This window comes from Rhinatrema bivittatum, chromosome 1, assembly GCF_901001135.1.
Source record: "Rhinatrema bivittatum chromosome 1, aRhiBiv1.1, whole genome shotgun sequence".
NCBI lineage: Eukaryota > Metazoa > Chordata > Amphibia > Gymnophiona > Rhinatrematidae > Rhinatrema > Rhinatrema bivittatum.
In genome coordinates, this window is record NC_042615.1 from 318,706,298 (window position 1) to 318,723,134 (window position 16,837).

At 44.3% G+C, this 16,837-nt stretch overlaps 1 protein-coding gene across 9 annotated transcripts in view; it reads right to left on the minus strand.

Annotated features, from left to right (window-relative positions):
* BMPR1B (bone morphogenetic protein receptor type 1B) overlaps positions 1–16,837 on the minus strand; it is an 825,728-nt gene that overhangs the window by 456,164 nt on the left and 352,727 nt on the right. For 8 of the 9 annotated variants that reach the window (XM_029597567.1, XM_029597542.1, XM_029597519.1 and 5 more), the window contains one exon: positions 1,798–1,895. The exons of the other annotated variant lie outside the window; for it this stretch is intronic. The gene's annotated coding sequence lies outside the window, so the exon portion shown is untranslated. The remainder of the gene's footprint in view (positions 1–1,797; positions 1,896–16,837) is intronic. 9 annotated transcript variants of the gene reach the window in all.

The window sequence follows — 16,837 nt, forward strand, 5'->3', positions numbered from 1 at the left end:
TGGAGGCCCATTTAAATATTGGGGTTACATTGGCCACCTTCCAGTCTTCATGTACAATGGATGATTTTTAATGATAGGTTACAAATAACTTGTAATAGGTCTGACTTTTTATTTTTTCAGAACAGTTATCTGATCCGGGTGATTTGCTACTCTTTAGTTTGACAATCTGGCCTAGAAATTTCTAAAGCAGTGTTTCCTAATCCTCTCCTGAAAGCACACCTAACCAATTGGGTTTTCAGGATGTCCCTAATGAATATGCACCAGGATGTATGCAAATCTCTCATATGCATATTCATTAGGGATATCCTGAAAACCCAATGGTGTGCCTCCAGGAGAGGGTTAGAAAACACTGTTTTAAAGTCCTAATACATCTCTGGCTTTAATTAATTAATTTAGAGGTCATTTTATAATAGGCCACCAAATTACACTCAATTTTGAAAGCAAAGTTCCATCTCACAAGATACACCTTGCCAACTTTTTTGCACTAAATGGGTGAGAAATGTTCTCATTTTCTGCAAGTAAAGCGCTGCCTTAGCAGTAGAAGTCCCTTTGAAAATGGCTCTCTCTGAGGCTGGAGAGGTGCATTTTCTTAATGAAATAGCATGCTTGGCTGGGCACACCTGTAGCAAAGGGCACATACTTGCATCTGAGGTGCAGAAATCACCTGGCATTTATTCTCCACACACCCAGAGTTGGTATTATTCATTGCATGCATGTACTGTACAGCACACCCCACACAAGCACTGTTTGTGATATTAAGTGTATAGCCATATGTGTTTAAAACCCTTTGGGTCTTGCGAACACCAAAAAAAAAAAAAGATCCTCACATGGTGCCAAAGTCCATATTTTCTTACCTTAAAGAAATAATGTCAGTGCTGTCAATGGATACATTTCATTTAGTAAATGTGAAGTTCCTAGTGCAGAAATGCATCAATCTTCCTGAAATCTACTTGGTAAATATACAGCAAATGCCCCACACGTACAGACCACAGATGGTATAGCTGCCAGAAGAGACTTTTAAAATAATTATCCTTTTTTTTTTCCTGTCACCTAACAGCAAGGATGGAAATCGGCAAACACTGAATGCTAATGAAGCCTGCGGCGTGAATGTACAGTGGGGGCTGCGAAATGGAAAAAGCTGTCGAGGGAAACCCGGGCCATGAGTCTAATTACTTTTGAAAACAAAATCCGGCTCCTAACTTGTTCAGGAGAATTTTACCGCAAAACTCTCTAACCTTCTCATGCACAGTGAGTCCCTTAAATGATCTTTCTCTACAAGATCAGAACAAATATACAGTACATTGTCACTTCAAATACACAGATGCACATTTCTTTTTGGGAAAAAAAAACAAACAAACCCTGCTCTCCTGTGTTATTTTGAGCAGATTTTTAATAGTGCCTCCATCCATTTTGGCAGATAACAGGGGTTTTTTTTAAATTACTTTTGAACAATATTTGCATTTAATGCTTCTTTTCTTTATAAAACCACAAGGATATAGTTTTAGAATTAACATTGTACATTGGCACGGATGCACCTGACAGCCACAGATGCCCCTTCTCACGTCAGAGCTCACGGCCACCAAGCAGCAGTGTGAGTACGCGTGCCTTGTGGTACGAAGGCAGCGCGCAAAAACAACCATCCCGTTTTCCAGGAACATCTCGCACCATTAGAAAGAAAAAAAAAGAAGGGGGTATCCAGAGAACTTGCAGCCAAGCCTTCAGGTCACAGAAGTAATGTCCTCAAAGGTAAAAAAAAAAAAAAAAAATTGGCAAATGTGAGCCAGACAAATCACTTACCTTTTCCAGTGCAGTCAGAGCCGCGTTTTTTCACTTTGCTTCTCGATCGGCATGGCTTGGAATCCGAGCGTTCTGAATCAGCAGGAGTAGTTTTCAACCTGGCAAGTAAAAGAAGAACTGGAAGTCAAGTGCCGCCACTGCAGCCAATGAATCTCTCGCTCTCTTTCGTGGGCTGCCTGCTCCAGGGGCTGCTATGCAGTGGTCTATAAATATTGACCCTAACACTTGCTCCGTACTTTACTTGCTAGGGGCACAGGTCTGTGTTACTGTACACCCTGGCATTACTCGGACGGAGTTCTCAGCTGCTCAGCAAAGCCCTGGATTGGCTTCCCTCACTCCGCAGCCCCGCGTCTGCCTGGAAATACCAGATCACTGCCAGCTCCACAGATGCCGCGGACCTTTCCTGAGGCCCAAATCAGGCACAAGAGGGGAATTATACACGTTTTCTACAAAAAAATACAGTGTGCGGTGAACAGGTGGAAAAAGTGTGTGGGGGCAGACAAGAGGATCTGGGGCAAGGAGAGAAAGGACTCCTAGCTTCCTTTTGGCTGGATAAGTCAATTTCAAACACATTTATTGTGAAGACAGTGAAACACTGCTCAGAAGACGACCATAACATTTTAGGGACTGGACAATAACATTTTATCCTCACAAGCTTTTGCTTGAAAAAGAATTAATTTGGGGGCAGATGGCAGCAAAGGATTTCAGTCATGATCAATTGAAGCAAGGTCGTCTGTGGCTTCCTTTTTCTAGGTGACTTGCACCATGTTAGGAAGTGGTGTCTCTTATGGAAAATATATTTTTTGAAACAAAGAAAAAAAAGTGGTTTCTTTCATTTTTTGGGAATACCTTTCTCTGGGCACCTTTTTAAAAAAATTTTTTATTTTAAATAGTCTGGTCAGAGACACGGAACGGTAAAAAACCTTTTCCCCCCACTGACAATCCAGCCGTGCATATTTTGCCCTAGTCGAGGTAAACCCCACATTCAGCATAAAGAATTAAAAATACAGCAATTTTGGCTTTGACATATGTTCCATCTCTAGGCTTCTTCTCTGGGGTGAGGCCTGTGTCTTCAAATGCACCCGTCTGCCTCCTCTCCCCCCACCCCCCCCCCCCCCCCCACTCTCTGGGCAGCGGGCAGGAGTCTCTACTGGGTGTAAATCTCTTTTGACCCACAGTCCAGCAGTATTTGCACAGGGGACGTGCCAAGCTATGCCACTGCTCGCTGGGGCTCAAGGGCATGTGTGTCGTGTGCTGCATGCATGCCAAAATCAGCAACAAGTCAGACAATCACCGGCAACAGCTTTGTCGCACGTTGCCCAATACTGCTGAGACAAAGCAGATGACGACACCGTCGTGATGCCAGTAAATAAATGTGCACTGAATTTAAAAAAAAAATAAAAATAGAAAAACTGGAGCCCAACCCTGGCACACTGTACCAAGGTCTGACCCAGTACTGTTGCTGACTTCCGTCTTCTGATTTAAAAACAAAAACAAAAAAAAAGGTGGTTAATCACTGAGTTATGAGGTGACTGTAGAGCGGACGGACAGAGAAATGTTAGCATGTGGTCTGCAATTACAATTCTTCAGCTGCTGCTTAGCGCAGACCTGTGGATTCTTGGCAGAGAACTCGTCCAGGGTGTAGCGACTGTGGTTCTACTACAAATGATAGCAACCACCACGGCAGCATGCTCCTGCCTTATACAGCCCTGCCTTTATTAAACTACCACCACCTGGTCTGCTCTGATGGCTATCGAGTATATGCTGTTCACCCATTTACCTTGAGTTCATGACAGATTTTGAAATCTAGATTTCGTGTTCTGGCCCAATGGCTTGGCAGCAGGAGATGCAGGTTCATTTGCTGAGCCTGGCTTCAGCTCTCTGAGCTGGTCATGGCTGAAGATGCTGCAAAATCCCAAGGGAGAGAAGAGGTCCGTAAGGATGGTGGACCCGTATGCTGCAACGCGATTGATGCAACCTAGCAGGCAAACCCACTAGGCCCATGCCGGCAGCTGGCGAATGCACCCTGGTCTGGGACCAGATTGGAGCATCTCCTATACCAGCCCCGCTCCCCCATAGATTGAGACTTTGGGTTGCAGGGGCTGGCAGGACTTGGGAAAGGCTCCCACAGGGTGTATAGGAAGAAAGAGTTCGGGGCAAGGCCAAAGTCAGGACAGGCAGCGGTCTGGCAACTACCAAGAGCAAGCCAGAGGTCGAGATGGGCAGCAAACTGGACATAGGCAGAGTTTTTAACTCAGGTCAGTGGCGGGCAAGAGGGTAATCTGGGTCCGAAGCAGAGGTCAGTGGCAGGCAAGGTCCAAGACGGAGGTCAGTACTGAATGGACTGGAGAAAAACCAGCAGAGAGGAGAACAGGCTGGACTGGGCAGGGCAGGCTGGACAAGGCAGGAACAGGAACCAAGGTTGGAACGGAAGCCAAGGCAGGATCAGGAACTGAAGCAGGAGCAAATTGCACGTCAACCGAGCTGGAGGACCTGTCGCTGAGACAATCCCATGAAGCGCAGCTGGGCCCTTTGTAGCCAGCCGCGTGATGTCATCGATGCGCCCCGGTAGCCAGGTTTTCCACCACAGGGTCCTCAGAAGGTGCCACACCATGCACACATGTGCCTAGGGGAGCCCAGGAGCTGCGTTGCTAATGGCGTCACGCCAGCATTCCTGCATCTTCAGAGGCCGTAGGCTCTCTGGGGCGAGGGCTGCTGCTGGTCGCGGCCTGACTCCGCCACCAACAAACGTTACAAAGTCTCAGCTGTCCTGCAACAGCAGCGACAGTTACCGGCTCACTCAATGGCACAATTGTGCTGGGTTTTGGAGGGAACCAGAATCCATGCCTTAAAAAAAAACAACCTGTTGCTGGAATGGCTGGGTCAAATGAGGGAATGGGAGGTTAACAATGTTGAGTCAAAACCTAGGTAGCTGGGAAGGAAGGCTCACAGAGTTGTTTCAAGGAGAGGCCAGTTCTTACAAAAACTTCTGGAACCCGCAAACTAAATAAATACTAGATTTACAGAATATGCCATTTGTATTATTTGTTCATGCTTCTAAATGAATATTTATTTCTCAGAATGCTTAAAGTGTTTCTCCAGATATTTATATTACACAAACTGAAACAAAACGAATCTGCCCAGTTTTAAAATTTTGATGCAATCATATTTATTTCAACACCGTTGAAATAAAAGAATTCCAAGCCTGTATTAACTACTGCACTAGTGTCACGGTGAAATAAACTGCCATAGGCTTGATAACAAAGCTTGTCTTTCTGCTCTGGTTTTCATGTGCAGGAGGAACCATACTGTCAACCTCCAGCATATTTTCTCTTTGGATCCTGAAGTTTTGCAGTTTTACTATTTTTAAAATTTAAAGGAGATCTTCCAACTGCATGAGAACATAAGAAAACCGATACTGCATATCGCTAGCAAAAAGTCATGATGTCTCTCATATATCCTGCTTCAGATATCCCCATAACTCGTTACTGGCTCTTGGAAAGCTGCCAGCTGCAAACTTTCAAGCAACTCTAAAAACGCTCTCATAATTCTAGCACTGGGCCACACATCAGCAACGACCTGCAACTGCATTTCAGGTATTTTAGTAAACTGCCTCAGCAGAGTATTTGCATAGAGTCAAACAAAAGACAACTCTCATTTTATCCATGCACAAACCAAGAAACAACTGCAGGTTGAGCCAGGGATAGTATAAAACTGGAACTTGATTTAATAGACACATATAGGGGCCGATGTAATACAGTGATCTCAGCCGAGCGCAATGTATAGCCTGCAGTTGGGCGCGGGTTGTAAAAGCACTAATTAATCCCCTTATGCAATAAGGGGATTAGCGCCTCTACAACATGCCTCCAACGCAAAGTGAAACTAATAGTGCTCATCACATGCAAATGCATGTAAAGAGGCTATTAGCTATTCACTCCCTATGCCAAAAAAAAAAAAAAATGTGCGTCTAGAACGCACCTTTAGCGATCAGAAATTAATGCCTGCCTGCAGCAGGCATTAATAACTGAGAGCTTTTAAAACTAGTACAGAAAAGCAGAAAAAAAACTGCTTTTCTGTACTGCCTCCTACTTATTATCGTTGCGATAGTAAGTAGGAGGAAAAACAAAACAAAATAAAGTGAAAAAAAAAACAAACACCGGCAGTCGCGTGCAGGAAACGGACACTCAACTGACAAGCATCCGTTTCCTGAACCCCCTGGCTGTGCGGCATTTAGGAAAACCGACGCCAATAAACTCGGCGGTTTTCCTAACCGGCGGACCGCCGACGCCGATCGGCTTCTCGTCAGCAAGGAGGCGCTAGGAACACACAAGCGACCCTAGCACCTCCTTGCTAAAGCGACCCCCTAATTTAAATATTGCATGGTGCCCCCAAGGGGGGCGCATTAACAAAGTGTGTGCTGACTGCTCAGCACCCGCTTTCTGCGCATACTCATTGCATCGGCCCCATAGAGCCAAAAGCTGTCTGCCATCTTTAGCAATAAATATATTCCTACCCTCTGACCTATTGTATCCCGGGCAAACAGTCTAACCTCCTTTATGCACCTAACACATCATCAGTTGATTACAATTTAGCACAGCCCTCCCCTCTCCCCATGGAGAAGAGTAATGGGCCCCAGCAGCCAACAATCTGGAGGCACAGGAGCATCAGCGTGTGAGGTATGAAGGAGGAAGTATGAGACAGAAAGAAGGTGGAAAGTTGACTGCAAAGCTAAATAAAATATAGATAGTGTGTATGTTTTGTAGGTTAATATAGGCATTAAGTTAAATTAAAAAAAAAAATTAAAGTCTAGCACCACTTTTCAAATGGTTTTTCCAAAGAAAACTTCACAAAGTTTTTTAAAACAGGGGAAAGTTGTTAAAATTGTTTCCAGTGCTGCCATGTTATACATTAAAGGATAGTTCCAGCTAGTTCCTTATTTTTCCCTAAAATACAAAAAGTTTAAAAAAATGTCAAAATTGCTTCCACAGAAATGAATGGGACACAAACGGATGAAGTAGGGATGTGCAGAGGGACACAAATGGATGCTTAGGGATGTGCAGAGGGATGCCATACGTTGCATTCGGGATTCGGATTTGTCGGGGGGCGTTAGTATGTCCATTTCGATTCGTTCCCCCGCTAAAATTTGATTAACTACAACCCCCCACCCTCCTGACCCCCCCCCCCAAGACTTACCAAAACTCCCTGGTGGTCCAGCGGGGGGTCCGGGAGCCATCCCCTGCACTCACACCCTCGGTGCTGGTTTCAAAATGGCGGTGATAGCCTTTGACCTACTATGTCACAGGGGCTACCGGTGCCATTGGTCAGCCCCTGTCACATGGCCATCGGCGCCATCTTGTGCTCCTACCATGTGACAGGGGCTGACCAATGGCACCGGTAGCCCCTGTGACATAGTTTGGGCGAAGGCTATCGGCGCCATTTTGAATACTGGCAGGAGATCGCCTTTGCCCTCACTATGTCACAAGGGCCAACGGTCGGCCCCATTTTGAGTACTGGCATCCGACGGCTGGAGTGCAGGAGGTCACTCCCAGACCCCCGCTGGACTTTAGGCAAGTCTTGTGAGGGTCAGGAGGGTCCCCCAAGACTTGCCAAATGTCCCTGGTGGTCCAGCGGGGGTCCAGGAGCGACCTCCTGCACTCGGACCGTCGGCTACCAGTAATCAAAATGGCGCCAATAGCCTTTGCCCATACTATGTCACAGGGGCTACCAGTGCCATTGGTTTCTTTAGGCGGCCAAATAATTCGACGAAGATTTGTGTATTCGTGGGGAATCGCGATACGTTTCGCTTCCCCACAAATACAACGAATATGGCCACATCCGTTGCGGATTGCCAATACGTAGGGACCAAATGCACACCTCTAGTAGTGCTCCTTCCAGACTAATCCTATCAGAGGTGGGAGTAAATACATTTAGCTATCAGAGCTCTCAGAGGTAAATAAAAAAGCATACACGTGTCTGGGTAAACCAGACTTTGTAAGTCAATCTGTGAAGGACATTTATTTATTTTTTTCTGCAAGGTGATGATTATTTTCTCTTTTATGAACAACTTGGGATAGTTTTCATTTGAGTTATTCCACAAGGGTCAAGGCTGGTGAAGAACTAGCAAGGTTGGTGTTCAGGCAGAGGTCAAGGCAGGCAGAGAACAAGAAAGGTCAGAAGACAGTCCAGGTCAGTAACAGAACAGTCCAAGGAAAGGCTGACTAGAAGGCAGGGCAGGAGAACAAGGTAGGACAGGGCAGAGAGCAAGGTAGGATAGGGCAGGAGAACAGCAAGAATGAGAATGCATTACAGAATATGATGAAAGATTGTTTTTAATGAGATGTTCCTGAGTACAGTAAAGAAGAAGCGAGACTGGAGAGAGCAAGCCCTGGGTCATAAAGCTATTGCATTCTTCCATCATTTTGTAGATATAAGCAACTCTGATGGAGAAGATAAAGGGCAGAAAATCCATTCTAAAGAAAGGAGAAAAGATAAAAGTTTCCTGAGATCTGATGCAATATAGTTTGATGCTCAGGAAAGCTATAGTTTTCTGACTAAACACTTGAGAGAATATCTGATACTGTCAGGGGCCTCCCTTTTGTTCCGATATTTAATTATGAGGGAACCAGTGAACATCTGTCTGAACTGGAGGAATATATGAAACTAACAGGGAAAACGATTTATTTTGTTGTTGCATGTTTTTATTTTTTTTTTGCTACACATGTAAAATATATTTTCATGTGTGCATGTGCTTACATAAATGCATAAAATTGATTTTATGCAAGTAAAGTAACAAAATGAAACAAAACTAATGCAAGTTGGTAGGATATCCTGTAAACCCAGATCCCAGAAAGCTAGGAAGTTTTTCCACATAGAACAGCCTGCACAGAGGACAGACACACTGAAGTGACACAGACAACTGAACAGAAAGAAGCAGCACAGACTTTGGATTTACAGATGAATCAAAGTTGGAATTAGAACAGACAATGCAGGGTTGAGCAGCTCCAGTTTTGCATGGAAGGCAGTAGGGGTGTGCATTCGTTCCCTACGAATTGGGAATCCGCAACGTATAGGGCCCTATTCATTGTATTCATGGGGAAGCAAAACGTATCGCGATTCCCCACGAATACAATGAATCTTCGCCGAATTATTCGGCCGCCTAAAGGAGCCAATTTAAACAAACCCCCCCCACCCTCCTGACCCCCCCAAGACTTACCAAAACTCCCTGGTGGTCCAGCGGGGGGTCCGGGAAGCATCCCCTGCACTCTCACCCTCGGCTGCCGGTTTCAAAATGGCACCGATAGCCTTTGACCTACTATGTCACAGGGGCTACCGGTGCCATTGGTCAGCCCCTGTCACATGGCCATCGGCTCCATCTTGTGCTCCTACCATGTGACAGGGGCTGACCAATGGCACCGGTAGCCCCTGTGACATAGTAAGGGCCACACAAGACCCCCACAAGACTTGCCAAAAATCCAGCAGGGGTCCAGGAGTGACCTCCTGCTGGATTTTTGGCTGTCGGATGCCATTATTCAAAATGGCGCCGATCACCTTTGCCCTCACTATGTCACAGGGGCCGACCATCACAGGAGCTACCGGTGCCACTGGTCAGCCCCTGTCACATGGTAGGAGCACAAGATGACGCCGATGGCCATGTGACAGGGGCTGACCAATGGAACCGGTAGTCCCTGTGACATAGTAGGTCAAAGGCTATTGGTGCCATTTTGAAACCGGCAGCTGAGGGTATGAGTGCAGGGGATGGCTCCCGGACCCCCTGCTGTACCACTAGGGAGTTTTGGTAAATCTTGGGGGGATCAGGAGGGTGGGGGGTTGTAGTTAATTTAATTTTAGCGGGGAAATGAATAGTAATTAATGGATAAACGTATCGGGGGCCCCTTTGCCGAATGCAATGTATCTTCCCCCCGATGAATACGAATCCCGAATGCAACATATGGAGTCCCTCTGCACATCCCTAGAAGGCAGACATGATGATGCTCTTACACGAAGAACAAATGTTGACCTCCAATAGATATAGTTTGCTCTTGCTACAATGTCTGGTATTATTTTTATTTGGTATTTTAGTTTTATTTGTCAAACAAGTTATTATATGTAGGCTTTGGGTTCTGAGATACGTGTTTGCTCTAATGTTTACTCTTTTAGGAAATCTATTAAGAGGATGATGTATTTAGCATACTAGTTTTTATTTATGTATCTTTTCTTTGCTTGCATTTCCCTGCTAGGGAAGGGTGGGGAAATGTAACAGTTATTGAAGTTGGGGGGTTTTTTTCCTGTTCCTTTCTTCCCTGAGAGACATTTCAAGTACATTTTTGAGTTTTGAAATAAAAATTAGAGTTCTGTACTCTCAGAAGAGCCCTTGGTATATGGTTTTTGATATTAGGAAAGCTATTGGAGTTATCAGTTTTAGTATATCACACAATAGAAGTAACATTACTGTATGGGGTAGATTTTAAAAGGAGCGCACACATGTGCGCGCAAGTTATAAAATCTGGGGTCAGCGTGCGCAAGGGAGTGCACAATTGCACACCTTGCGTGCGCTGCCTTCCCCCGTTCCCTTCCCCGTAACCTAACCTACCCACCCCTTCCCCTAACCTTTCCACCCCAGCCCTACTCTAACCCCCCCCCCCCCCCCCCCCCAAATTATCTTACCTTTTGCTCCTGCCTCCGGGCAGGCGCAAGTTGCGCATATCAGCAGCCTGCCGGCACGCGGTCCTTCGACATAGCGGCAATGGCTGCTGTATCGGAGGCCTCTGGCCCCGCCCCACCCCTTTAGTAAAGCCCCGGGACGTACACGCACCCTGGTGGGGCTTTACGCGCGTCGCCGACCCTTTTTAAAATAGGCCCGGCGTGCATAAGGCGATTTACGCACATAATTTTTTGAAAATCCAGCCCTATCTTTGTAAATGACATTTCTGGTGTTATGGAATGATGGTATAGAGGCAAAGCCCTTGTGGGGCCCATTTGCCAAATATTTCGATGTATGGGTGAGAAATGGATATAACAGAAGTTTCTTCATGTATTTCATTAAAAGGCTTCAATTCCCCTACAAAACATGGTAAGCTACTCAGGGAGCTATCAGAATTGAGGTCTATGGTATATTTTGTTTATTTAAAAAAGAGAGAGGTATTAGTAATTTATATTTCTTATTTTCTAGTGTTAAAAAAGAGGGAATCAGCATATTTAGTTCTAAAAATTGTCTCCTAATTGGGAAAAAACTAGAAAACACTAAGGAGATAATTAATGATTAATGGGACGTTAGCTGGAAATTTAATCACTCTTACTTCTATTTATACACCAAATATATATCGGTTGGAATTTACTGTAGATTAACTGGATTTCATTTTTCACAGGGTATACTATTTATGGAAGATGATTTTAATGTGGTTATAGATCTGCCTCTTGATAATGAGGCAGATCTTTTACTGAGTTATAAGAAAAATCCTGGCTTTTATATAAAAGACATATGAGTGAGAATGAGTTTGTTGAGGAACGGAGAGGTGTGCACCCTTAGGTCAGGGATAATTCTTTTTTCTATTCTTCTCCACTCAACTCCTATTCAAAGCTTGATATTGTGCTTATAGGCAATAATCCTGTTCCCATTGTGCTGAGGTAGGTGCTACAGTTTGGGCCAACCATGCACCATTTGTTATTTACGCTCTTTGGGATGTAGTACTGGGCATTGGAGAAAATGATCTGTTAATGATTGCTTAGGGATCAGCATGCACCAGGTTTCCATGGCCAAAGCTTTGAGCTAAGGAGATGTTTCTGCAGGGGTCATTTGGGATGCTGCAAAAGCTGTTTCTAGTGGGGAAACTTAATTGCTTCCGCCCCAGTCAGAATATATAGCATAGGATACTATTCTATATATTTGAAGGAAGTAAATATGCATAAATGAACTATGCTGAATAATAAAATAGATCACAAGGTAATATGATAAGGGAAATAAGGTGCACACACATATATTTCGTCTTTTTCAAGTAACAAGTAATTCTTAACAAACGGAATAAATCTGTGCATTTACTGGATATTGGGAGAACTATATAGTGCAGTGCTCATGTGTTTCCACACTGGTTTTGAAACAGTTTTAATTGTAATCTATAGTAGTTTAAAGCAATTCATTTTCAGTTTAAATCGCGTTTGCAAGCTCATAGGTAACAGAAGTTAAATAGAGACACAAAACATGATGGCAGATAAGAACCATAAAGCCCATCTTGTCTGCCCATAGCCCCCAACTGATCTCTGGTTTCCCCCTCACTTCTGCACAATGAGGCATCATCCATGCTGCTCAGCCCATGCTCTCTTCCATTCCTTTACCATTTTTGCCTCTGCCACCTGCACATGGAGGCTAATCCATGCATCCACCAGTACCCATTCCCTGAAGAAAAATTTTCTCATGTTGCTCTTGACTTGACCTCAATGAAGCCTCCTACCATGATCGCCTCCCTCTAAAGTAGACGTCCCGAAATATTTTATGAGAAGGGCTGCATAGAGCATTTTAAATCACAGAAGGGGGTGGATGAAAATTTTAATTCAGTGCCTACCTCTTCATCACCTTCTTACATTAGTGCCACCCAGTTTTTACCTCCTTCCTTAATTTACACCTCAGACTCAGTCGTCCCTCCTCAGACCTTCCCTCAGCCTTATTCATCCCTGGTCATACGCATGCATAAATGCCGATGCGCAGGTATCTCGCACCAGGAAAAAAAAAAGGGGGGGGGCGGGACCAAGAGATACGTGCACAGGTTCCCACATGCCTGGGGGTGCGCCCAGATCTAGTGCCGCGTAACTTTACTTCTGCTAGAGATGAGGTTTAAGTTTTAATTATTAGGTTTACAGGCATCTAGGAAGTGTTTGAGGAGTCTGGGTTAAGTCGGCGGGGGGGAGGTTGGAGGAGTGGATGAACTCGTGAAACTAGTCATGGTGTGGATGAGCACCTGTTCTAAAATTCCCTCTCTTACGCGGCTCAAACCTGATGCTACGCGGCTGTGCCCACACAAGCTTACAATAAGGCACACACATACATGCACCAGGGCTATTTTATAATATGCGCACATGTCATAAAATTGCCATATATCTGGGCATGAGCCCACATGCCTGTTTGAAAGTTACTGTCTGTGCCCGTAAGTCCACCTGAACAAATGATGCCATGCCAAGTGCAGGTATAACTTTCTGCAGGGAAGTTGGTGAGTGGACTTTCCGAGAATTTTCAAAGCTAAAGTATGCACTTGTTCTCGCTTTTGAAATTTTGAGGAGAAAAAGTGCCCACAGACATTCCCAACTTTGAAAATGACCCTCCCTGTGTAAACCAGAATACTTGCTTTTGTAGCTTCTCTAAGTGCAATATGTGTTTTGAAATCATTTCTTTCGTGTCACTGCCCTAGACATAGTCTACGAGTTTGTAGCAGCCTACAGAAATATTTTGAAAAAAGTAATTTGATCTTGGACTTGGTAAACGTATGACCATCCTTGGCATAACCCAATCATATTTTGGCTCTTGCTCATCTCATACAAGAAGAGAACCAATATCTAGCAAGTTCCTTTTTTAAATTTAAGTAGCAGGCAAAAGTTAATTATTTTCCTTGAAGAACAAAAGAAAAGCAAACAGGAACGCACTCCAGAGAAGCTTCAGTGCAAAAAATATAATTCACTTTCCAATGATAAACAAAGGTGTATGAAGCATAAAAATGTCTAAAAGGCTGCCAATAATTGTAAACCAGGGCAATGGGGTGCGTTAGTCACAGCTGACTAGTTTGGGTCTTAAATGACCTGCTTTGAATACAAGTAATGGACTTATCCTTTTGTTCTCAAAGGTTAGCCTGTATGTAGTTCATCCTTGGAGGAGGAGAAAGAGGAGATTTGATCTCAGTTTTTGCTTACAATCATTTTTAAAGTACTGATTTATAAAAAGCAAAACTGTAATGTTATCTTGTACACTGCAAATGTAAAAACACTTCATATTTGAGTAAACAGATGTGCTGATAAGTGTATATACCCCTGGCAGAATTTGTAAGATGAGTAGCATTTTAAAACAACATAAGTGATCAGACAAAATATGTCTTATTTTTTATGTATTTCAAATTAAACTATTATGCATCATGGAAAAGCACAATCATTCAACAAACCATAGCACTGAAGGAAATAATAAGTTTGCATACCCTTAGTTCTTAATATTGTGTATTGCCCCCTTTTGCATCAATGATGGCTTGCAGTCTTTTGTGATCGTTGTGAATGAGGCCCTTTATTTTCTCATATGGAAAAGCTGCCCACTCCTTGGCAAAAAGCCTCCAGCTCCTGTAAATTCTTTGGCTGTCTGGCATGAACTGCATGCTTTAGTTCTCCATAAAGTGGCTCAATAATGTTGTGATCCGGAGATTGTGAGGGCCACTCTAGAACCTTCACTTTCTTCTGCTGCAGCCACTGAAGGATCAACTCGGCCTTATGTTTCAGATGACTGTCATGTTGGAAAGTCAAAGTGCACCCCATCAGCAGCTTCCTGGCTGGTGACTGCAAATTCTCCTACAGTATTCTCTGATAAGATGCTGCGTTCATCCTGTTATCAATTTTGACTAAATTCCCTGTGCTGCTGTAGCTCAGACACACCCCCAAAACAGCAGAGATCTACCTCCATGCTTCATGGTAGGGATAGTTTCACTTCCTAGGCTTTGCTGACTCCTCTCCAAATATAGGGGTAGATTTTAAAACGTGTGCCCGTGCGTCCATGTGCATGCGCTACCAGGTACGCACACATGGATGACCCATTTTATAAAATGCGTGCGCCGGTGCGGCATGTTATAAAATCGGGGGTTGGCATGTGCAAGGGGGTGCACAATTGTGCAACTTGTGCGTGCCGACGCACACGGCCTTCCCTCGTTCGCTCCAAGGCGAATTTAGGATTGGCCTGGGAGGGAACTTCCCTACCCCCTAATCTATCCTTCCTACACCTTCCCCTAACCATCCCGCCCCCTAGCCCCCCCCAAAAGTTTTAACTTACCTCTTGCGCCTGCTCGAAGTAGGTGCAGGTTGCGCCCGCTGGCAGCCTGCCGGCACACGATCTTCGGCACAGCAGCAAATGGCTGCTGTGCCGGGGGTCTCAAGCCCCGCCCTGCCCCCACCCCTTTTCTCCGGCCCCGGGACTTGTGCATGGCCGGGCCTTTTTAAAATAGGCCCGGTGCGCGTAAGGCGATTTACGCACGTAGGGCTTTTAAAATCCGGGCCATAGCGTTTATTGTTGCGACCATAAAGTTCAATTTTGGTCTCATCACTCCAAATAATTTTGTTCCAGAAGTTTTGAGGCTTTTCTAGGGGCCGTTTAGCATATTGCAAGTGGCCTCGTTTGTGGCGTTGGTGCTGCAATGGCTTTTTTCTGGCTCTTCTATGATGCAGCCCGTGTTTGTTTAGGTATTTCTTTGGTGCGCAGGCTGAAACACTCACCCCACTGGTTCAGGGAAGCCTGCTTTTCAGTGGAAGTTGCTTATGGGGTTTTCTTTGCATTCCGACAAATTTGTCTGAAATCTTTCTTGGTCTACCTGCCTATGGCTTGGTATTAACAGAACACATAATTTTCCACTTCTTGATCAGAGTTTGAACAGTACTGATTGGCATTTTCAAAGCTTTGGATATCTTTTTATAGCCTTTTCCTGATGTATATGGTTGAACTACTTTTGCACGCAGTTCTTTTGCTTTCCCCATACTTCAGTAGCACCAAAGTCCTGGATGAAATGCACAAGGGTTTCTCAAAAGCTAAAAAAAACATTGACTATTTATACACAGATACTAATTACAATCAATCAACGCACAGGTGTGGATATCTTCATTACCATCTCAACTTGTGTGTGCCCAAACATTCAAGGGTATGCAAACTTTTGAACAGGACCATTTTATTATTTCCTTTATTGCTACGGTTTTTTTTAATGATTGTGCTATTCTGTGATGCCTAAAATAGTTTAATTTGAAACACAATAAAAATATCAGACAGGTGTTTTGTCTGATCACTCATGTTTTCTTAAAATGCTACTCATCTTACAAATTCTGCCAGGGGTGTGTGATCACAACTGTATATTAAACAGTAATTATGGCTTCATTGATTCCTTTAATGTGCAATGTTAATGTCCATGGTATCCTGGAGAAAACCAGAGTCTTGGTAGCTTATTTAGATTGAATCCAAAGATTCAAAACAATGTATAATCATTAAAATAATACAAATTAAAATAAAAAAAATTAGTAAGAAACAAAAAATTTTACAACTTAAAACACTAGAGAAGATCATAAAATATTCTTCAAGCCAAACATTACTCAACTCCTTTTAAAGGACCAACAAAAAAAATGGTGATGCATGCATGAGTTTTCAGCTGCTAAGACTTAACACCAAACCGTATTTGTAGTAAAATATTCAGGAATGGAAATACAACTTGGGTTCTCTTCATTCCAAAATGTACTGTGTGGCTGCCACCCTGCAGAAATGCCATGGAACTTCCTTAACCAAATCTGAGAAGTCCATTTAATTTACCATTTTTATTGATAACAGAATTTACAAAATATCTTTTGGGGGCTCTTCACCCTCCACTACACCACACACAAACACAAAGGGACAGATTTTAAAAGGGTTACATGCGTAAGTCTTAAAAAAAAAAAAAAAAAAAAATCTGCGCATGCCAAGCTTATTTTGCATAGGCTCGGCGGCGCGCGCAAGCCCCGGGATGCGCATATGTCCCGGGGCTTGCAAAAATGGGTGGGGTTTGGGCGGGGCCACAGTCCGGGGGCGTGGCCGAGTGCCCCGACACAGCGGCCTGTGTCGGGGCCTGCTGTGCCGGCAGCCAGCCAGTGCACGCAATTTACGCCTGCCAGAGGCAGGCGGAACTCAACAAAATAAGGTGGGGGGGGGATTTAGGTAGGGCTGGGGGATGGGTTAGATAGGGGAAGGGAGGGAAAGGTGAGGGGGAACAAAAAAAGAGTTCCCTCCAAGGCCACTCCGATTTCGGCCTTCGGGCCTCCCCTAGGGCTCGGCGCGTGCAAGGTGCACACTTGT